This window comes from Centruroides vittatus, unplaced genomic scaffold, assembly GCF_030686945.1.
Source record: "Centruroides vittatus isolate TY-2023 unplaced genomic scaffold, ASM3068694v2 contig_658, whole genome shotgun sequence".
In the NCBI taxonomy this organism is placed as follows: domain Eukaryota; kingdom Metazoa; phylum Arthropoda; class Arachnida; order Scorpiones; family Buthidae; genus Centruroides; species Centruroides vittatus.
The window spans coordinates 1,357,819-1,382,651 of NW_027122410.1; the positions used below are offsets into that span (position 1 = coordinate 1,357,819).

Below are 24,833 nucleotides of genomic sequence, written 5' to 3' on the forward strand. Positions count from 1 at the left end.
GATCATTGGCTATGTCTTGGGCTACTCCAGTATTTTTTTTGTTGGTGTGTGTGTTTTAGCTGACAGCACTGGCACTTTTGTGTGGTGTTTTTCTGAGGACTGTGTGTCAGGACGTGTGTCATGCTGAATCAAAATCCGTTTCCATTGGGGACAGTAATTTTGGATCTGTGAATTTTATACCTGTAACAGATCGTGCTGTAGTTGTACCATTTGCAATGGTGACTAAATGTAAACACATTGTTCTCAGTGTTTCCGATAAACTTAAAATAATAGATCAGTTGAAGTATGGTGCTAGTAGATCAAGCTTAGCTCGGAAATATGGAGTTGGAAATGCCACAATATCGGACATTAAAAAGAACAGTGATGCCATTAAAAAATTTATGTTAGGCTTAACATTGGCAGAAATTCAACGCGAAGCTACACGCAACGGAGAAAAATTTCAACATGGGATAGGTTAATATATTTTTTCGTACATAATCGGTTATCCGAACAACCCCAGTTCCCAATTGATTTGGATAAACAACGCTCTACTGTATTATAGTTTCAATACTGTATATGAAAAAGAAAAACAATTTCTAAATTTTCCAATTCTCATATCATAATATACTATTATTAATAACACTTACCTTAACAGCTACAGGCTTTAACATTATGGAGTTTGAAGAAACTGCTAGTTTATTCATATTTTGCGCAAGATGAGCAAATTCATTTTGTAACGATATTTGTTGCTTTGTATATTTAATAAAAACTGCCAGACGTGGTCGTGAAGATTCCAAATAAACTAAATTTAAATATAAATTATTGTAAATATGATGATAAAAAATATAAAATATTGTAAATGATTAAAAATTCATTGTCTGCTGTTAGACTTTCAATTGTAATTTTAAAGTTTAAATAAACAATCTCTTCAAAATATCATGTAGAAAAGAGGAAAAATCTAATTATTTCATCATTCTAAAAACTTACAGCATACATTTATTTACTTAAAAAGTTATAAATAAATATTAGCATTTACACTATTCCCAGTTTGTCTGAATGGAAAACTGAATGCAATAAAATTGCTCAATGTTAATTCTGATACAATCTTAGTGATTTTGAAATAAAACTTATAGAATTCAACAAAATTAACAAATACATTCTTCAGCTATATTTTCTATCTTGTTCAAAGATACTTCCAAAAATTGCAAAATTAAAAAATATAACAGTTTAAATTGTGTTTTGGTGCTTAACTTAAATAAGAATTTTTTATCCTTAAATACATTTTAATTAAAGTCAAACCATAAATTGTTATTTTTAACTAATATTAGCTAAAGTTCCAAGGTAACACAGAAGTGTTCAACATGCTGCAATCAAAGATCATATTATATCTTGTTGCACCAACAAAATCTGCTAAATAATAATAATTTAAAACTAATTGATGTTCATAATTATGAATGAATCTTAGTTTCGATTAATACAGATTTGGATTAGAGAAAGTGCATCGTGAAAATTTTTTTTGGCATATATTAACTTATTTGTGACTGTAACATTTGGAAATTTTGCATCTCTAACAATTTTGGTAAAAAATTACTTTTGACTAACTTGTACAGGTACACCTCGAGTTACGTCGTTCTCGATTATACGTTGTTTGTCAAAAAAGTAAATGGAAAAACAAATATCAAGTTTAAGTCATTTTATTCGACTTTACATCCGTCCGCCACAAATATTGAAGTCATAATATCGCTAGAAAAGCATTAAAAGCACATAAAATCATATTAAAATATGTACATTTACAGTAAATGTACATATTTTAAATTCCATGAGTGCCGCTGTTTTTTTCCGGAGATAGTTACCTTTGTTCTACGACGTAATAAAAGTGGAGTTTTAAGAACAACCTCCAACATTTCGACTTCACCATGGTAGAATCACCGTACACCTTTCTTAGCAATTTTAAAGTCTCCATAGGTGTTTTACCTAAACACTGACAAAATTTAATGTTGGAGGTTGTTCTTGAAACTCCACTTTTATTACGTCGCAGAACAAAGGTAACTATCTCCAGAAAAAAACAGCAGCGCTCGCGGTTTAATCACATGACATGGGTGAAATTAACCCGAACACGTAGAGGTGGTTTGGTAGAATCCATTTCATACGCTGTAACTTCAAATACATGCTTTTGTTGTCAGATTACTGCAGTCCCCGAACTTTTGGATCGTACCACGTATATATATTTATAGAGTGTACTGTAAGTCTGGAATCAAAAAATTTACTTTGATCTTTGTTTATTCTTTTACAAATAAAGCATGGCACAGAGTAAGGAGAAACAATTTGGCACAAACTTGTCGAAGAGTTTAACAGGCTACCTTTGGAATTTGCACCATTCACTTATAGCTGTCTCCATGCAACCTATTAAACTCTTCAGCAACTTTACGTTAACTGACTGCAGTTCATCATCGTCGTCAAAATAACTTGAATTCATTCCTCCTTACTCAATTCATGATTTAACTGTAAAAGAATAAACAAAAATTAATATAACTTTTACATTTTCAGATTTATGGGACACCCTGTATGTGTGTGTATTGTATGTATAATATACACATACAGGTAAATATATATACAAATTCTACCCAAATTACTTTTGGGTAATTTTTTATCAATTTTATAACTCATTCTGGACTATAGCCCAATTTTTGAAGATCACTCCTGGCTATACTCACATCCTTTTTGGTTATTTGGTTAAATATGTGCCTATAGCCATAGTAGATGCTAACGATACTCAGAAGAGATATAATCTTGTCCTAGAGGATATATCTGTCACATTACTCTTAATAATTAAGTCGTTATCATAAATCGAATATGAACTTATGAATATTCTTACTCTTAGACATTAAAGGAATTCTCACTCCGCAACGAACAACAGCTTTGGCCATTTTTACAGAACAATTAAAATATTTTTATACGGAATCAACACGTGAGTAACCTAAACATGCTCGCCAAACAAATGTATCTTAGCGCCCTCTGCTTTAAAAAATATTAATTATCATCATCATCAATTTATTAAATTGTGTTAAATTATATAATAAAGTATTAAATTTTATTTGAGAAAAATTAAAATGCATTTTATTTTTCAATAAAATTATTCAAATTGATAAATAAAAGCGTCATTTATTAATGAACTTTTTTGGTGCTTATTTTGTGCTACTTTCGAATAACACGAATTAGTTATACATTGTCACGTGACGATAAAGGTGATCTCTAGCTGGACAATTTAAATTAAACCGACCAGTTGATTTTAACTGATAGCGTGTTCAAACAAGTGTAATTTCGGCCGTCTTGAAAGAATAATGAATTTCAAAACAAAAAAAAATTTCTATTTTTAGATTAAAATTATAAAAGAATCATGCTCAACTACGAATACTCGACATTTCAAAAATTTTCGGCATTATTCCATAGAAAGTTATCAGTTTCATTTTTGTATAGAAAGGCCTCCCGAAATGCCTTTCTATGGAAAACTGGTCGCGATTTAGATGTGCAAAGAATACCCGGAAAACTCCACGTGGCCAGCCCATTGGTTAGGCCCAAACTCACGACCATCAGTATTTAGTGATTTCATCTGCCCCGCCACTGATGGAAATCTTTCAGATGCCCTTAATAATTATATCATCTTCATAATTTTTGGTATTAATTATTTAAAAGTTCCATTAAATATAGTTATTCTCCATATTTTTATGGAAATTATTTAGGTCCCAGATGAGCTTGCCAACTCTCAAAGAATTGAATCTGGGAGTTTTTCATTTCCAGAGTAGAAATGTTTGGGAGATTTCCATTTTTACTATCAGCAATATCAAAATAATGACGCCTATTCTTCAGTCTGCTCTAGCAATCAAACCAAGCTCGTCGGAGTATAGTGCCTAACTGTGCCATAAACTCCATATAAACACCCTGTCCAAGAAAGAGAAGGCAAGATGGTAACAAGGACACTCGTATATCAGCGGTTCCGATTTTAGAAAATTTTTTTTTATTTTTTAATTGGAAAAATTTTTGTTTTTTTTTAAATATATATATTTAAAAAAATTTCACCCCGAACGGCACTGCTTATAATAGACAAATGTCATCATCTCTCGAAATACAATATCCTCTTTATTTCGCTGTCCATAGCCCGACACGAGTTCCACAGCCATCTTGTATTTTCTCGCGCGATATTAATATCGTTTATATTTGAACTATATTTATACGATTAGATAAATGATAATTTACTCTTATGGGGAAATCCCGTTTTATGTAGAAGAATCCGCCAACGGATATTCCAAGAGGAATTTTTCCAAACCTCTTCATAAAGTCGTTTATCTTTCAAATACAAAATTAAAAAAATATTAATCAGTTTCCTATAAGTAAATCCCGTATTTCCTTGTTTTTTCGTTGATGCTGTTTATAATTAACCCGATTCAGCTTTTTCAAATTCATTTTTATACAATTCTCAATACTCAGTGGTGATATTCAGCGGGTTCCCACAGGTTCGGCCGAACCCGTTGGTAAAATTTTCAGTTTCCCGAACCTTGTTAAACACACGTAATATTTCTCAGTAGTTTTGTTTCTTTTAAAAAATATATTAAAATATACGGAATAAAAAGCAGTTTGCACAGTAGGTTCCTTTGTTGACAGGGGTAAAATTTTATTAGATAACAAATAGAAAATACAGTATTTACTCGAACGCCTACTAAAGTAGTAAAACGTTAAATTAATAAGTATAAATTACAAGACTTTTTAGACTGGAACCTAATTACCAGATACCGAAAATGAAATGAAAAGTTCATCGATGACTTTCAAAATCGCCTTTGTCGGTGTCGTATTTTAAAATATCAAAAAGTGATTCGATACGCTTTAGAGTACATTTTATATTTATTTATTAAGATTTCAAATTCATATTTCTTATATGTAAAAATAATGATAACACAATATAAATAAATATGTAAATGCGGTAAAAGTTTCTTTCTGAAATTTGAAATAATACAAGAGTGCATACTTATGCTTTATTTTACCCATCCTTATTATTAATACCCTCCTCAGACTCAACCATATCGGCGGTCTTTCTTTTCTCTCCTTTCACCTTTCATCTGGCTTTCCACACCAAACATTATGTTATATAAGTTGCCGACAGGTATTTGAAACTGTAGGAAGACAAACTAATATTCAAATACTAAATAGAAAAACAGAATTAATAAATCATATAGTTGACTTGAAAATGTAATAATTGTTTCGATGCTATTATTACAGAAACAATCATTGTATTGTAAAACCGTTTATTTCGCCATTTATTGTTTAGAATTTCGAGTGCCCGGGTTGCACGTTAAACGGAAGCGAGCACGCTTTCGTTTGACGTGCAACCCGGGAGCTCGAATGTGAGGATTTTTAATTAATATAGTTAATTAAAAATCCTCACATTAACGCCAGGTATACCACAAATTACACGCTCCATCTGACCCAGTTTGGACCGCGATAAGCTGTCCTCGGCGCCAGGTGGGTATTAGTTTATCAATCGGAACGAATTTTAGAATCCGGAAACAAATTGATGGACAAGCTAGACGACGACCTAAGAAAAAAGGACCGACGACGTAACGCTGGTGTTGGCAGAGGAGCGGAAAAAAGATAGAAAGACATCGAGGTCTTCGGTGCACGACTGCACTATGCGGAGGATGAAGAAGCGTGAATTTCGTTATTTAAACGATTTCGACGGTTTCATTACAACACATCCTTACAAACACCCCTCGCCGTAACATTCACAATTGAACCATTATTTAGTTTTTCGTCGCATCCAATCATTTACATATCACGCTTCGTTACAGTAAACGACACCGTCACATAACACCAACACTGCTTCCCGAAATCCAACCCCTAGGTCCTCGTCCTGGGAAGTGGAAACGTCACTCGATGTTTTCGAGTGGCGGCTAAAGGGGCTCTGGTACAAACACTACAGTTGTCTTAATTAATCTTCTCTGTGAAACTGTCAACACAGATGTAAGGGATATTTGCAAAATGCTAAAACTTTCTAAAGATATTTTCATTGAAGAGCACGGATGCTGTGTTTAAAACTGTTTCATAAGTATAAAGGAATCATGTAATTTATATATAAATATGAGGATGTTTGTTTGTTTGTTTGTTTTTTTTGTTTCGCTATACACTCCTAGGCCGTCTTGAGCAATTGCTACGAAACTCGGTGGTTCCGCTTAAATACTTCTAACTTAGATCATGTCGTACATCCCACCCCAAAATATCTAGTTAAATTTCTGCTAATTCAATTTTCTGATTTACACGTAGCGCCATATATTGGTAAAAAATTTAACAAAATTATAAACTAAATATAATTCTTACCAAACAAAACAAAAATATATATTACATTCGCTCAATTATTGTGACAGGTAGCACATAGCACTTTCCACACGTATTTTTGCTTTTCGAACGATATATTCTTAATAAATGTAGTCGAGTAGACAAAACCACTGAATACCGGTAGTTAGTTTGTAGTTTGTCGTGAATTCGGGCATGGCCAACGGGCCAGCCAAGAGCAGTTTTCCGATTTAGTAACACCTAAATAGGGTCCAACTTCTCATAAAAGTCTTCCCTAGATGCATCTCCTCAGCAGATCGCTCACGTGTTGCGTTGCCTTAACCAGATAAACCAAACTAATTGTAACAAGTCATTACTTATTTTGAAATGGTCATAATGCCTAGCTGCAACTTTTCGTCAATTCTTTTAGTGGTGGTCTTGCCCCTGTACTGTACATCATACTTTTCCTGTTAGCAATAAAGTCGTGTCGGTCATCCATCTAACTCCGTTCGGGAGAAAAGTAACGTTATTTCCGTTCTAAAATGGACACCTAATGCATAAAATTTCAGACATCTACTGGTAACGTACTGTACACTTCTTGACAAAATTTGTTCATCTGTATATAATTGTTCGATTACTTCAAAACTCGGCATGCGCTACGCTTTAGTCGTTTCAACGATTACAGTTACGATCGGATTGTTACTTCAATATCCAGTGAAAAGATTCGCAGAAGCTCAACGAGTTCAGAATTTTTAGTGTACCTGTTGTTTGCAGGTTCTTCGAATACCATGCACGCTCACATGACGCAGTCAATGAAATTAAATTCATCTGACAAAGTTTGAGAAATGGTGCATTATCATGCTGAGGGAAACAGGACGGCTATTTTGACAAATTGCTTGCCATCTGAACTTTTTAAAATCTTTATCTTATCTTTACTTATACCCGATACCGCCAGAGCATAATCGGGTTAAGTACAGATTTACTTTCGTTCCCCTCAAACTTTACACATCTATAATATTTCAACATGGAAGAAGAGATTGAATTGTGTTTGAGATGTTATCGTTGGTTAAATATGGATAGCCATACAAAACTAATAATGAGATACGTGGATGATTATTTGATAATATATAATAGTAATTTAACTAATAAAAAAACCATTCATAATATAATAAATAATAATATAAACAGAGACATTCAGTTTGATATTGAAGAAGTAAATAAACGAATTAATTACTAGACATTACTATAATAAATAATCCTGATAAATTTGATTTTATAACATATAAAAAATTGTGTAATGTTAATAAAACTATTAATTATCATTCTTATATCCCAGATTATATAAAAAAGAATTCGTATCTTATGGAATTAAAAAATATACATACGCGAATATTCGATGATTATAATAAAAATATTAAACTTAAAGAATTAGACACAAAATTTATAATGAATGATTACCTAAAGTTTAATCTTACTAAGTGGAAAACTGTTTATTAAAAGAACAGATATAAAAGATCTCCATATATTAAAAATATTTTTGATTATTGTTATAATAGCCTTAAAAATTATAACATTTGCTCGGACCCATCTTTGACCAATAAAATTTCACAGAATATTTATAGATTTCTTAATAAGAATAGTAATAACAATATAGATTGCCTAAAAAGGCAGGTGTTGTACATAGATTGGAGTGTGATTGTCAGAATCCTTATACGTACAGTACATGGGTGAAACAGGGCGGATGTTAGAAGTTCGAGTAAAACAACACGAAGCGGACATTAGATTGAAGTACAGTAATTCCCCGAGGTGCGACCACACAAATAGTTAGTTATAATTGTAAAATTAACCGTAATAATATAAAAATTTTGCATTTTGAAAAAGATATTTATAAAAGAAAATTTAAAAAACACCTAGAAATAAGAAAAGAAAAAGAAAAGAAAAAAACAATTTAATAAATAACTCGGAAGGTGTGCAAATCGATTACCGTTGGTGTGAATTGATAGATGGCGCGAATATAGGTTAAAATTTGTGATTACGTTTCAACATGATTTGTAATCCTGGTGCGGTTATTTTAATATATTGTAAGTGTATCAAGCCTCTACATATGTATGTCAATTATTTATTTTTATTGATATTTTAACAGCGTTTGTTATATACCTATGGAAAATATTTTAAGGGTTTATGTAAGTAATGGTTTGCTGATTGTTTTATTTAATTTGGCTGTAACTTAATATGGTGGTTACAATTTGTATTTTAGATACAGGTTGAAAATGAGGGAGGTTTGACTTCCCACCTTTTTTTCTAAGCATATTTTTGTAATTTATAAAATGGTGAAAAGTAAGTGTTTGTATTTTTAATTTTGTTGTATTTTATATGGTATACCATTGTTATGTCTTAATTTAGATTTCTTTGTTTTTATTTGAACTAGCACTGAGGAGGGGTTGGAGTACATTATACCAACGCGAAATGCGTATATAGTTTAATTGTAAATAAAAAATAGTTTTGCTAACCAGAAATTGCTGTGAGATACGTTTACCAAAAGTGTTTGTTTGGATGACGGAGACGGATTAACATTGGAATGTAATATACAGCAAGCCGATTACATATAGCTGTATAATTGATTGTAAATAAATTATACACACACAGAATAAGAATAATTTAAATACGATATTTGATATTGCTTTCCTTTTAAACTATTGTCAATATCTGCTTTTATGGTATTAGTCTTAATTCTAAGAATGTTAGTTAAATAGGAATTACTCAACCTATTTCTTTCAGCAATTTTGATGTTTTTCATGCACGCAAAGAATTATTTACAACAGTATGACCTACTCCACACGCATAACAGCAGTTTTCTAGCACCAGTTACGTCATTACGACATCAAAGTGTATCCAGTGAAACGAGAATAACTTTTACGACACACTTTACTAAAATAAATGAAAATGTACCTAAAAAATTAGGGTGCAGTGGGACGCTGATTGGACGCTCCTGACCTAGAACACAGATGAAGACAGAGTGTGTACTAATGGAATTAGTACACACTGTCTTCATCTGTGTGTAACCGTGCAATTGTGTGTACTAGTGAAATTAGTATACACAATTGCACAGTCTACATGATCTGCAATATTGCTACGATGTATGTACTTAAGAACAAATGTATTCTAAGAGGTAGCAATGAGGTAATAGTGTTACATATTGACAGGAGTTAAACCTAATGTTGCTTTCGTTAATGGTAAAATGAATGTTATTGCTTATAAGCTCTTCCTTTTGGTAAAATAATTGGAAGTGCTTATTAAATGTTTGACAAGACAATATTCCAATCTATACAGAAAGAAAGAACGTGAGTACTGTTGCCACGATAACATTTTGAAGTTATCACATCATTTTTTCAGATAATTAATAAAATGTAACTTTATTGGTTCTTATAATGAGTTTATAATTTTTGGACATTTCATATTTACTATATTCATAAAAATTTTGTATTTGCTAATAACTATTTTTGAATTGCATTTTGATTTATTATAACTAATATTCAGAATGTGTATGGAATAAATATATTAATGTTTTTTATTGCTTAAATAATAGGGAATAATATATAAAGCTTTTACTGAATCATGCACGCATTTGACTTACTTTCAACTTGTGTTCAAGCTCCAAATTACAGTCTGCGAATTTTCGAATGTCTTGGAAGCTCATTTTGCATCTGAAATAAATATTAATTTATTAAAAACTGAACGTCTATTATCTAAGAAGTTTTGGAGATACTTACTGCGGCAATAAATGAAGAAAATAAATAGGCAAGTATAAGACAAGACACCATGAAAATCAAAGTAAAGATAGAAGATGCTAGCGTGACAATTTCATGCATTTTTACGAATAAAGCATTGTAAAAGAATAAGCAGCTCACCAACATCAGAATAAAATAATCCAACAGCACAGTAAGGCCGTAGATATTGTTTATATGATTGTATAAACAGCCACAATTGGTCGTGACAAAGGATTACAGATTCTATTTGATGAAACAAATTTCTGTTATTCTTGTTAATTAATAAAAGTTCTTTGGATAAACTCAAAAATCCGATTTTTTCTATTGAAAAAACTATAGTAAGAATAATCCAAATATAATTTTGTCCAGTAGCGATATACAAATAAGAAATTTCCGTTGCAACATTGCAGAATAATGCTTCATTGCGTGAGTAATATCCTCTTTCGAAAGCAAAATAGAATGAAATAGACACTATAATTAGTGACAGTACAGCGAAAAACGAAGTGAAGTAAGCCAGACTCATGGATGTTAATTTTAATCCATAATTTATTTTTTGTTTATCCGAGAAAGATATATTTCTTAATTTAATCGTTGTTTTCATTTTTTTCCGTTTCATCGAACTGTACATTATCGTATACATCATCATCCAACAAGTAAATGTTAATTTGATAATAATTGTGTCGTCTCCAATTATTTTGAATACTCTAGCACAAGGAACCCACTCGTTTACTACTGGAATGTTGGAGAGAATGAATACAAATAAATAAAAATAAGAAAAAAATTCGATCATATCGAAATAGAAAGCTTTCACCAACTTGACCAGAGAATTGCTTTTACTGGAACAGTGGCAATTGCATTCTAAGAAAGGATCCACACCAGACACTAAGGCCATGGATAGCAACGGTTGGAGATAACATCTCAAACACAGTTCAATCTCTTCTTCCATGTTTAAATATTCTAAATGTGTAAAAGTTTGAGTGGGATAAAAGAAAACGTTGCGAGTAAACAATAAACGCAGTTGCTTAAATGTGATTCGTATATAAATGAACTCGGTCAGATATCGTAATTGATAAGTTCGTTTCAAAAGTAAAACTTGTTCAAACCAGTTTACACAATGCACAGATCCTAATTCTCTGGACTACTGAATCGTTTATGATTTTCGATATAGTGTTACAACACAAGGGCTTATGTAATGCTATACTTACGATATTAGTTAATCTACTAGAAACCTTGAAAGATTCAAAGGTAAATGGATTTAATGAGAAAAATGCATTTCAGATGCATTTTTGTCATTGCGCTGAAAATGCATCTAAAAAATGCACTGCAATTGTGTACCTTGCAGTAATCGATATTTACTGCAAGGTACACAATTATAATATAATATAATTAAGGAGAAATCAATGCCGCAGTCGATGCAGAAAACGAAAAGGCAAATGAAAGACATTATACAGTCGAAGATGAAATAACAAACAAATATAATTGTTAATTTAATTATTATGCCTTTGTGTCCTTTTTAACTGAATTTTAAATTTATTTTGTATACTTGTACTTTATATATATATTTACAGGACTTATTATACCGGAGAATATAGATTCAGATATTTAGTCTTACAGATAAAAAGTAATGTACTTTATTTAGTTCACCTGAACACATGCACTTCAAAGTTGTGTTTCGGACTTGTTTGTCCCTCCTCAGCAGGCCTTTAAACGACACTCTGTACAATTAATAATAAAAAAACATTTTTTTTTTGTTTGGTATTTTTATAACTAAAATTAATTAAAACACAACTATTTCCCGACAATAAATTAAAAATTCTTACAAATTCTGTCTTAAATAAATATAATAAACTGGTTAAAAAAATTAGATATCCAACCTTAAAAGAGAAAAAAGAATACGAAAGGAAATTAATATTAAACATGACAGACGTAAATATACCAGAACCTGTCAGAAGAACATTAAATTAAGGATTACATTATAATGGACCAGAAATACTGAAAACTGAAGATATCGCAGTTTTTACAGAACATTTATTGTAGAAGTTTTTAGAAGAAGAGAGAGAGCAAATAAAAACAGGTATACAAAATATAATTAAAAATAAGAAATTAAATAAAAACACGAAAAATAAGATTAAAAATTTTAAGAGAAATTTAAATAATGTTAAATATTTTTAACACAAAATAATTTAGAAATACTTCAAGGGGATAAAACCAAACAAATAATAATTATGGGAGAAAAAGAAAGTAGAAGTTATCAAGGAATTGATCCAAGAAGGAAACAGCTCAACAAAGATCCAGTAAATGGTCTATTAAAATCGTTAGAAAAGGAATTCAAAAATTTAAAAATACAACAATATGTAACAGAATAAGACATCAACTACATAAAAATAGATGACAACAGAAAACCGAAATTCAACATAAGGGTAAGAACACATAAAAATCCTATTAAATATAGACCTTTAATAGATGTTAAAAATTACGTATATTATAATTTAGAAAAATATGTAAAAGATAAATTAAATTTATTAGAATTTTCTCAGTAAAGTATAAAAAATGTGGATGACTTATTAAATTGATTAAAAAATATAACAATTAATGAAAATATGAAGTTAATATCACTTGATGTTGTAAACATGTATCCTAGCATAACGATAGAAGATATAGAAAATTCTTTAATAAAAGTAAATACACCTAATTGGATAATTAAACTGTGCCTAATTATAATTAAAAATAACTACTTTCAGTTTGATAAGAAATTCTACACCCAAACAGAAGGAATAACTATGGGTATAAGTCCAAAATTAGTCGAAATAACAATGATACAAATAGATGAAAAGATCAAAAATATAGAAGGTATTGAATTTTACAGCAGGTATGTAGATGATTGCTTAATAATTGTTGACGAAACGAAAACAAGTAAAATATAATTATAAATAAGACCAATAAGATTAGAGAGAATATCAAATTTGAATTAGAATAAAAAAAACACAATAGTATAAATTATTTAGATATAACCATGTAAATTAATCTATTATTTATTCTTTCTAAGAGATATGTTAAACCAATACAAATACCCAAAATAATTAATTATAAATCTATTATTCCGGTCAGTATGAAATATATTTAAAATGTATATAAATTAGATAAGGCAAAGAACAAGCGAAATTGAAACACAAAAACAAGAAGAAGAAATAATAAAAATGTTTATTTTAAACGATTACCCAAAATGCATACAGTGGTACCTTGGTATTCGAACATAATCCGTTCCAGAAAGAGGTTCGAGTACCAATATGTTCGAACTCCAAATCATTTTTTCCCATTACAAATAATGTAAAATAGATTAATGCGTTCCAATCCCCAGTTGATTCGCTAGTATGTTTTTTATTGTTTCTTTATTCTTTAAAATAGTCGATATCGTCGACTTAGCCATAGAATATTTGACAGCGAGATCCGAAACACGCACTCCATTTTCGTGTTTAGCAATGATTTCTTTTTCAGTTCGATTGTTGTTCTCACTGTTTTCCTTTTCACTTGACCACTTTCACTTTTATTCTTCTTGGGACCCATGTTTAAGGGATAATAAATCAAAAGAAAAGGATGCTAATTCAAAAAATATAGCACAGCGTAAGTTAATGTGCATGCCAAACAATGACTGTCTCATAAAGACCAACAACTGCCGTATTATCGGGCTAGCAAATGGCTATAGTAATATTAATAATTTAAGATAATTTGGTACTAGAGTTAGGCGTTAAGCGCCATCTCTTGCTAAATTTAATAATTGGAATTTTAATTAAATAATTTAAATAAATTTAGGCCTAACTGGACTGTCTCGTAACTGACGCCGCCGCCGTGGCGTCGGCGTCGGCGTCGACTTGGCGGGCTTTCCCGTTCGAGTACCAAAATTTTGTTCGGGAACAGGGGCATTTTTTTTTTCGAAATTTTTGGTCGAGTACCGATTTGTTCGGGCTCCGAAACGTTCGAGTACCGAGGTATGACTGTATTAACAAAATGGCTTGGAAAACTAGATAATGACAAACAACCAAAATCAATAGACATAGAGAAAAAATTTATTAAATTAAGATATGTTCCAAAATTATTTGAAAGAATTAAAAATGTAATAAAAAATAGAATCAACTTAATACCGGAAAAAATAAATTCAATTAAAAAACAATTATGTTACAGAAAAGAAGAAAAATATGATATAACAGAGGAAAAAGGAATAGTGTATTCATTTGATTGTAATTGTAATCCAAGGAAAACATATATAGGAGAAACACAAAGAAAATTAAAAATAAGATTAAATGAACACATCAGAGCAATCAGGAAACTATGCAAATTCGGCAGTAGCTGACCATTGTAATACAGAAGGTTGTGCAATTGATCTAAATACGGTAAAAATCAGGAAAAAGGAAACAAACAATTATAAAAGACAACTGTATGAGCATTTAAATATAATTAAGCAAACTAATAAAATGAATAACAACAATGGTAGAGAAATCCACCAATCATGGTTAAGCATTATAAAAAGGGGGAGGACGAGGTATAAAAGAACTGCTAGAAATGAATTAAAATAAAAATAGAACACATCTTCCAGTATAAACCCGCGAACAAGAACAAGAACAATTAAAATAGAATCGGAGGAAAAACCGACAACGGCCGTAACCTCCATATAAACCCTAGAAGAAGTAGAAAGAATTAGAATAGAAAATGAGTAGAAAAGGACGAACAAAAGAAAGTAAGTTAATTGAAGTAATAATATTTTAGATAGATATTTTAATTTATCGTTTTAAACTGATTTTAAACGTATAAAAATTAGGAATATGTCAAATTGTATGGTTGCTGTGGATCGTGTTTTTAATCGGAAATGTAAAGAAGGTCGGAAATACAGAATTTGTAAGAATTTTTAATTTATTGTCGGGAAATAATTGTGTTTTAATTAATTTTAGTTATAATAGTACCATTTTTTTGGTACTGTTAATTGTACAGAGAGTTCGTTTAAAGGCCTGCTGAGGAAGGACAAACAAGTCCGAAACACAACTTTAAAGTGTATGTGTTCAGGTAAACTAAATAAAGAACATTATTTTTGATCTGTAAGACTAAATATCTGAATCTATATTCTCCAGTATAATAAGTCATGTTAATATATATAAAGTACAAGTATACAAAATAAATTTTAAATGTAATTGTTACTACAATATGCTATTTTATAAATAACAAATAAATAAACAAACAAGTAAGAAACATTAAAGTGATTAATTAGAGTTACAAAGTAGTATGTTTTTTGTTCATGTGATTAACAAACAGCTACAATTGGTCGTGACAAAGGATTATCGATTTTAATTAATGCACCTTTGTGGGGCTGGCCGAAGATACGGAGTTTGGAATGTAATCTTGTACCGCTTAATCGGCATCCAGTTAGAGAACGTAACCGCAAAGTCGGAAAATGGCTTCCTAAACTTTAATGAAAAAACGAGGGTCCGTGAAAATCCCCTGTAAGTTGCTTTTTCTGACATCAGCCTAGTTATAGCGTTAGGCACGCTAACGTTCGTTCGCGAGGAATTTCGAGTGGGAGAGTCGCAATTAAGTGGAACGGACGTAGGCTTGAGGTTGAGACAGAGATGAGACCATGTTAATCAAATAACAACAAAATTTAATTGAATCAAATGAAATAAAAATACAAATTAATTGGATCACAGATGATACATTCTAGCTCCATCTCGCGGAGAGAGATCAAATTATCTAACCTAATCTTAATTGACCTATACGCGTGAGAGAGAGTTTACATACTTCTAACATATTATTATACTGCTTTCACTTGAGGTTTGATTTACGTGTTGATAAGTAGTCTGGAGGATGTGGAACGGGAGAATCGGGTTTTATGATCTACGCTACTTTATATGTAGCCTATGGCAGCCTTCCTACGGAGATCTGCTGCTGCGTAGTTATATAGCAAATTCTGGTCTTATCGAACTTTTAAAGAAATTATCGTTCTTTTAACGATAATTTCTTTAAAATAATTAATCCCCTAATCTCTATTCTCACACTTCTGTGTCCTTAATTTAAACTTATGTCGTCTACTAGTACTTTATCAATTAACAGGGCTTATTATACCGGATTTATGGATGCAGCAATTGGGTCTTACAGATCAGAAATAATATTATTTAAATTACCCGAACATATACACTGTAACATTGTGTTTCGGATCTGTTTGTTCCTCATCAGCAGGCATTTAAAAGACATTTTCTACAATTAAAATAAATTGTTACAATCATAAACAAACATAAAATTCCCGACAATAAAAACAATAAAATTCTTACAAATTCTGGGTTTTTTAAATACATTCCTAATTTTGAGCATATTCAAAATCAATATTAATCAAATAATTCCATACGTATTCCTGTTTTTTTAAAAACATAAATAATTAAATTATATAAATTGTTCTGGTTTAATACTTAACATCATTGATTGTTCACATTCACCTAAACTTCTCATTCTTCTCCTCTCAAATTCATATGGAGGTTATAGCCTTAATACGCCTTTCCTCCGAAGAGCAGTTATTGATCGCTTCGCAACCGAAGAGTCAGCCGTTTATCTCGCGGCCTAACCGTACGCGCAGGAAACCGTGCCTACCGGGAGGACTTTTATGAGGAACTCGCCTCCTATTCAGTCGTTACTAGCTAGGAGAAAACCCGAAAAACTCCTAGCTGCCAGCCTTGTCCGAGTCGCGGCGCGAACCGACGATCGAACTTCCCAGTGTTTAAGGTCCGGTCTTCACTTAAACTTTACCCTCCAATTCTTTCTTTTGTACGTCTCCCCCTCTGTTCCGTCAATGATTCCTCTCCATGATTGGTGAATCTCTCTTCTAGTATTGTTATTTATTCTATTTGTTTGTTTAATTATACTGATGTATTCGTATAATTCTTTTTATAATTTTTTTACTGTTTTTTTTTTATTTTCACGGTGAATGTGAACAATCAATGATGTTAAGTTTTAAACCAGAACAATTTATATAATTTAATTATTTATGTTTTTGAGAAAACGGGAATACGCATGGAATTATTTGATTAATATTGATTTTGAATATGCTCGGAATTAGGAATGTGTTTAAAAACCCAGAATTTGTAAGAATTTTATTGTTTTATGGTCGGAAATTTTATGTTTATTTATGATTGTAATAAAATTTATTTTAAGTGTAGAAAATGTCTTTTAAATGCCTGCTGATGAGGAACAAACAAGTCCGAAACACAATGTTACAGTGTATATGTTCGGGTGATTTAAATAAACAATATTAATTCTGACCTATAAGACTTAATTGCTGCATCCATAAATCCTGTATAATTAGTCCTGTTAATTGATAAAGTACTAGTAGACGAGATAAGTTTAAATTAAGTTAAGGACACGAAGGTGTGAGAATCGAGATTAAGGGATTAATCAATCAAAGAAGACGGTCTGCTCAAAATATTTTTGGATCCACCATTTATTTCTTTTACGTGTTCCAGAACACCCTTCGATGACAGGACCTTTCCTTTGAGGCTGCTTGGCCGCCGGGTAAAAATCGTTCCTTTTAAAAAAAACATTAAAACATCCAAATTAAAACAAGAGTAAAAAATTCGGAAATTGGCGGATCTTACAGACGTCTTCCGGTTTTTAACCTATCCAGTAGGCGACTTCCAGACTTTTATATCTACTTGAACACGTAAAAGAAATAAATGGTAAATCCAAAAATATTTTGGGGATACTATAGATTACTATCTATGGAATTTCGGGACTTTGAGTATATATCTGAACTGAGGGGACCGAGACGAGTTCAACGATACCCTACTTTTGGACCGGAGACGAAAAATAAAAAAGTTATCATTCTTATTTTTTCCAGCGATCGCGCAATGATAAAGAGTCGCGTCGCTCTCTCCGCTAAGTCGGCCTCGCTATTGCGATCGGGAGTCGCGTCGCTTGCCGTTAAAATTGCCTTTAGTAGACTTTAGTAGACGCCCTTTTTTTTTTTACTTTGTTCAATAACTACCGTGAATGAATAACTAGCGACGTTTTGCACATGGCGGCCTGCCGGCGGCTCCCCTCCGGGAAGTCGGTCGAGAGCACGAACAGTCGGAACGGCCGCCACGTTCGCTGCCATAAGTACTGTACATTAACCGAAATGGCGATCGCGCGATGATTGGAAGTCGCGTCGCTCTCTCCGCTCTCGTATCGCGTGTTTAACCCTACTGGAAATGACCGTAGTCCGTCGTCGTGGTTTGCAGACTTTACTGCAAAATGGCAGTACTAGCAACTATGGTGCCATCTTCATAAGAGCATTAAAAAAGTATGGTAAGTGAAAAAGTATGATAACTTTTTTATTTTTCCAAAAATAGGGTACCGTTGAACTCGTCCCGGTCCCCCGAGTTCCAATATATAATCAAAGTCCTGAAATTCCATAGGGTGTAATCTATAGTACACCTATATTTTGAGCAGACTGTCTTCTTTGATTGATTAAGTAAAAATTGCCTAAGGACGAAATTCAACAATTAAGGGATTAATTATTTTAAAGAAATTATCGTTAAAAGAACGTTTTAATTTCGAGTAAAATAACATTTTTATTTTTTTGATAAAATTTTAAAGAAAAAAGATGTAATATTCGTCATTTTCACAGAGAAGGAAGTTGAACTTCGTTTCGACGGCCGACTTGCGTGATAAATCAGATACGGCCTTTGTACACGCTACTGGGCCGCCAGAAAGAGCCGGACAGCAAGTCCCTATAAAAAGGGACATTTTTTCGCCATTCCGGGTAGTTCTTCAAAAATACGAAATTATGCGTAGTTCGATAAGACCAGAATTTGCCATATAACTACGCAGCGGCAGATCTCCGTAGGAAACTTGACATAGGCACATATAAAGTAGGGTAGATCATAGAAACCCGATTCTCCCGTTCCACATCCTCCAGCAACTACTATCAACACGTAGATAAAACCTCAAGTGAAGGCAGTATAATAATATGTTAAAAGTATGTAAACTCTCTCCTCACGCGCGTACAGGTTAATTAAGATTAGGTTAGATAATTTGATTTCTCTCCGCGAGATAGGTCTAGAATATATCATTTGTAATCCAAATTAATTTGTATTTTTATTTCATTTGATTCAATTAAATTTTGTTGTATTTTGTTTAACATGGTCTCTCTCTGTCTCAACCCCAAGCCTACGTCCGTTCCACTTACTTGCGACCCTCCCACTGGAAATTCCTCGCGAACGAATGTCAGCGTGCCTAACGCTATAACTAGGCTGATGTCAGGAAAAGGCAAACTTACAGGGGATTTCACAGACCCTTGTTTTTTCATTAAAGTTTAGGAAGCCATTTTTCGAATCCGCGGGTTACTTTCTCCAACTGGATACCGATTAAGCGGTACAAGAGTACATTCCAAACTCCGTATCCCCGGCCAGCCCCACAAAGGCATATTAATTAAAATCGATAATCCTTTGTCACGACCAATTTTAGCTGTTTGTTAATCACATGAACAAAAAAGTACTACTTTGTAATTCTACTTAATCACTTTAATGTTACTTACTTGTTTATTCATTTATAATTTATTATTTATGAAATAGCATACCGCAGTAACAATTATATTTGTTTGTTGCTTTATCTTCGATTGTATAATGTCTTTCATTTGTCTTTTCGTTTTCTGCATCGACTACGGCATTGATTTCTCATTAATTCTATTATAATTTTAATTAATCTCGTTAATTATATTATATTATAACTGTGTACCTTACAGTAAATATAAAGTTATTGCTGCCGATGCATTTTTTTCATTAAATCCGTCGTTTTCTAATTAAATCCATCGATCCATAGTCGTTTTCGTGCTGGCTTGTTTTATAGTCGCCCATTTACCTTTGAGGCTTTCAAGGTTTCTAATAGATTAATTAATATCGTAAGTATAGCATTACATAAGCCCTTGTGTTGTAACACTATATCGAAAATCATAAACGATTCAGTAGTCCAGAGAATTAGGATCTGTGCATTGTGTAAACTGGTTTGAACAAGTTTTACTTTTGAAACGAACTTATCAATTACGATATCTGACCGAGTTCATTTATATACGAATCACATTTAAGCAACTGCGTTTATTGTTTACTCGCAACGTTTTCTTTTATCCCACTCAAACTTTTACACATTTAGAATATTTAAACATGGAAGAAGAGATTGAACTGTGTTTGAGATGTTATCTCCAACCGTTGCTATCCATGGCCTTAGTGTCTGGTGTGGATCCTTTCTTAGAATGCAATTGCCACTGTTCCAGTAAAAGCAATTCTCTGGTCAAGTTGGTGAAAGCTTTCTATTTCGATATGATCGAATTTTTTTCTTATTTTTATTTATTTGTATTCATTCTCTCCAACATTCCAGTAGTAAACGAGTGGGTTCCTTGTGCTAGAGTATTCAAAATAATTGGAGACGACACAATTATTATCAAATTAACATTTACTTGTTGGATGATGATGTATACGATAATGTACAGTTCGATGAAACGGAAAAAAATGAAAACAACGATTAAATTAAGAAATATATCTTTCTCGGATAAACAAAAAATAAATTATCGATTAAAATTAACATCCATGAGTCTGGCTTACTTCACTTCGTTTTTCGCTGTACTGTCACTAATTATAGTGTCTATTTCATTCTATTTTGCTTTCGAAAGAGGATATTACTCACGCAATGAAGCATTATTCTGCAATGTTGCAACGGAAATTTCTTATTTGTATATCGCTACTGGACAAAATTATATTTGGATTATTCTAACTATAGTTTTTTCAATGGAAAAAATCGGATTTTTGAGTTTATCCAAAGAACTTTTATTAATTAACAAGAATAACAGAAATTTGTTTCATCAAATAGAATCTGTAATCCTTTGTCACGACCAATTGTGGCTGTTTATAAATCATATAAACAATATCCACGGCCCTGCTTTGCTGCTGGATTACTTTATTCTGATGTTGTTGACCTGTTTAACCATTTACAATGTTTTATTCGTAAAAATGCATGAAATTGTCATGTTAGTAAATTTTATCTTTACTTTCGTTTTCATACTGGCTTGTCTTATACTCGCCTATTTACTTTCTTCATTTATTGCCGCAGTAAGTATCTTCAAAACTTCTTAGAGAATAGACGTTCAGTTTTCAATAAATTAATATTTATTTTAGATGCAAGATGGGTTCCAAGACATTCGAAAATTCGCAGACTGTAATTTGGAGCTTGAACACAAGCTGAAAGTAAGTCAAATGCGTGCGTGATTCAGTAAAAGCTTTATATATTATTCCCTATTATTTAAGCAATAAAAAACATTAATATATTTATTCCATACACATCTAAATATTAGTTATAATAAAAAAAGCAATTCAAAAATAATTATTAGCAAATACAAAATTTTTATGAATACAGTAAATATGAAATGTTCAAAAATTATAAATTCATTATATTATAAGAACCAATGAAGTTACGTTTTATTAATCATCTTAACACAAGATGTGATAACTTCAAAATGTTATCCTGGCAACATTTCTCACGTTCTTTCTTGCTGTATAGATTGAAATATTGTCTTGTCAAACATTTAATAAGCACTTCCAATTATTTTACCAAATGGAAGAGCTTATAAGCAATAGCATTAATTTTACTATTAACGAAAGCAACATTAGGTTTAACTCCTGTCAACATGAAACACTATTACCTCATTGCTACCTCTTAGTATACATTTGTTCTTAACTACTTACATCGCAACAATATTACAGATCATGTGGACCGTGCAATTGTGTGTATTAATTTCATTAGTACACACAATCTGTCTTCATCTGTGTTCTAGGTCAGGAATGTCCAATCCGCATCCCACTGCACCCTAATTTTTTAGGTACATATTCATTTATTTTCGCAAATTATGTCGTAAAAATTGTTCTCGTTTCACTGGATACACTTTGATGTCGAAATGACGTAACTGGTGCTAGAAAACTGCTGTTTTGCGTGTGGAGTAGTTCATACTGCTGTAAATAATTCTTTGCGTGCATGAAAAACATCAAAAATGCTGAATGAAATAGGTTGAGTAATTCCCATTTAACTAACATTTTTAGAATTAAGTCTAATACCATAAAAGCAGATATTGACAATACTTTAAAAGGAAAGCAATATCAAAAATCGTATTTAAATTATTCTTGTTTTGTGTGAGTATAATTTATTTATAGTCTTAGATAGCCGTGGGAGAGTAGGCTAGCCCTCGTTTCGATTACGTCCACGACAAGCATCGAAAAAGATCGGAAATTTTTATTCCCTATTTTTCGGGGGTCGATCGCGTCTACGAAAACAATTTACATGTATAGATAGAGATCGTTAATACTATTCCGTGCGGAGTATCGTCGAATATCGGGAAACACCGAACTAATCATTCTTATTTAGTAAGTTGTCGAGATATAACGACGAAAATCAGAAAAAAAATGAAACAATTCCTACGTGAAATGGCTAATTGCATGACTATAATTCCTTAATACGGCCGAGAACACGATTCCGATCGAGCATTGACAGATTCAGAACGAAGACGCCATTACCATCGAAGTCCACGAGGAACTCGATTCACTCGCCATTTTAAAATCCATTAAATACGGCTATTATTCGCTCCTAATCGTTAATTAATAGGCGCGAATTAGCACACGGGTCCTAATTACAACGGATGGAACCACTAATTACCGAGTGTCTAAACTATTCTCTCCGAAATCTCAAATTATAACACTAGCCGCTCTTTTAACAGTTCTCGTGATCCGATCGCTCGTACAGTATTTTTTTGTAATTATATATATTTGTTATTAAAATTTCATATTCATATTTTGAACTTTTTAAAACCATATATTAATATAAAGTACCTTTGTGGCCCGCTAAATATATGTAAATTTCTAATTTGGCCCATTAGGAAAACAGTTGCACGACCCTGTTGTAGATTATCATTTCTTTAGTCATTTCAATCTGATAGTCTTATTAGTAACAGATGAAATTTCTCGGTCTTTCATTACACTATAGTCGTTTATGTCTTAAAAATCCGTCAAAGGATTTTCTTACAGAAAGTCTGTATGTGATGACAATAATTTCAAGGTAGTACCATTGTTAGAGCTGTCTTTAATAATTTTAAGTTTCTGTTTTCCGATAACTCTGATGGACTGTCAAAATTAGAGATTTTTATAGCTTCTGAAAGCAAAATACTGTACAGGATTTTAATATCATTTTTTCAATTAAAATGATTTTTTTTATAATTAAGAAACGCGCCTTGTATTTATTATAAAATTATAATTATATTTCACGAATTAAACTCATTTTTTCAATTAGTTATTGTGTCAGATTAGACAATTCACGCAAATGATTTGTTTGAACAGATTTTGAATTTCATGAAGAGATTCGGAAAAGCTTCTTTATCGATTTCAATGGAAGACTTCTTCAACGTAACAAAGAAATTTCCCATCAAGGTAAAACCTTTAAACTTTACAGAGAGTAATTTCATGCCCCGTGGTAGAGAAACATTAAAATATTCTATAACGGTGATTGTTGATTCTTTCTCTCAATGGCCAATGATATACTGGTAGACTGTGGCAAATTGCTACCCTACTAACAAAGTGCCAACGGGTAACGTTTCGGAATTTCTGTGAATTTTTACGTTTCCGGATGTTATATATACCACAGGGAAAGTATGGCGATCGGGGCAAAAATACCCCCTTATATTTTCACCCTCTTTCACTCAGAGAATTTGAAAACGTCGAGAAATGCAAAAAACTTTGTGGATTTTTTCTGTATATATTGATGTTTGTCTGTGGTGGGTGGTGGGGCAAGTTTTTGTTCACCTTCATTAAAGCTTAATAACTTCTATGCTTTTAGTCGAAATTTTCTGAAATTTTGCGTGGAGGATGGTGTATTAAAATGACCGACGCTGTTAAATTTTCATGGTTAAAAATCGACGCGGGGTGCAAAGATAAAAGGAGTCATTTGTCATATTTCGAGTAGGATCGGACTTAACGACGATTTTACTCGATATTAGCATTTACAATTTTTATAAATCCCATGTCGATCTTCAAAATTAATCTATGTATAATTTTTTTTATTATTATAAATTGGCAAAGTTTCTAATAATAAAATGTCATAACAAATGGCGCAAATTTAATGGTTGCCGGAAATCACACGCTATAGCTTTAACTTTGCTGTTAAGCAACTCGTTGTTGGATCTTTTTTAAAGAAAATTATCTTGTGACATCCAATGGTCAAGAGAAATACTTTAATTAAATCGAAGAAACAGAAAAGTGTTTTATTTATTTATTACAACTTAAAAGTATTAAATATTTTGATATTTTAGTTTGTTGTGGTACAATATTTCAATTTCTTTTTATTTTTTTCAGATGGCCAATTCTCTGTACTCGATATTCTCCAGTCTCTTAAATGTGAGAAGCATTCAGTATCAAAACCAAGGATGTAGAAAAATATCACTTATTGATGCACTAACACATAATTAGGAAATGCCGGGCTGCAATTTTTAGCCATCTTTTTAATTTAAAATAATAATGTCCTCTGTTGTTTTTCTATTTGTTTTTGTTTTATCCATCATTTATCTTCACTCTTACCCACAGATAAATATTCAGTCAATTCTTATAAAAATTTTTAGTTGAATTTCTTTATGGATCATTTATGATGCAGTTAATTGATTAAAAAATTCTTATAAAATACCTGGACCATTTCGTGAAGTCGTAGAATTTTCACGAGTAGTTGGGT

The 24,833-nt window shown here is 31.8% G+C and overlaps 1 long non-coding RNA gene across 1 annotated transcript; it reads left to right on the forward strand.

Annotated features, from left to right (window-relative positions):
• The first annotated feature begins 21,247 nt into the window (after positions 1–21,247).
• Positions 21,248–24,570, forward strand: LOC136980030 (uncharacterized). Its single transcript, XR_010881483.1, has 3 exons — positions 21,248–21,316; positions 23,453–23,542; positions 24,464–24,570. It is a non-coding gene; the product is annotated as an uncharacterized lncRNA (long non-coding RNA).
• Positions 24,571–24,833: the final 263 nt, after the last annotated feature.